We start from the raw sequence: 429 nt of genomic DNA, 5'->3' as shown, positions 1-429 counted from the left end.
TTCTCCACTTAGATTTAAGTCTTTTATGCATTTTGAGTTTATTCTTGTATATGGTGTAAGCTGGTGATCTAGTTTCTGTTTTCTGCATGTGCCTGTCCAATTTTACCAACACCATTTGTTGAAGAGACTGTCTTTACACCAATGTATGCTCTTGCCTCCTTTGTCATATATTAATTGACCATAATGGCATTAGTCAATTTCTTGGGTCTCTGTTCTGTTCCATTGGTCTATATGCCTGTTCTTGTTCCAGTATTAGGCACACTTCACTTTAAGGTGTATTTTGTTATATATAAGTATTGCTACCCCAGCTTTTTTTTTTCTTTTCATTTCCATTTGCCTGAATAATTTTTTTCCATAGTAGCTTTGTAGTGTAGCTTGAAATCTGGTATTGTGATTCCTCCAACTTTGTTTTTCTTTCTCAAAATTTTA

The sequence above is a fragment of the Myotis davidii genome, unplaced genomic scaffold (genome assembly GCF_000327345.1).
Source record: "Myotis davidii unplaced genomic scaffold, ASM32734v1 scaffold1416, whole genome shotgun sequence".
NCBI lineage: Eukaryota > Metazoa > Chordata > Mammalia > Chiroptera > Vespertilionidae > Myotis > Myotis davidii.
Note: the sequence above shows the minus strand (reverse complement) of the source record.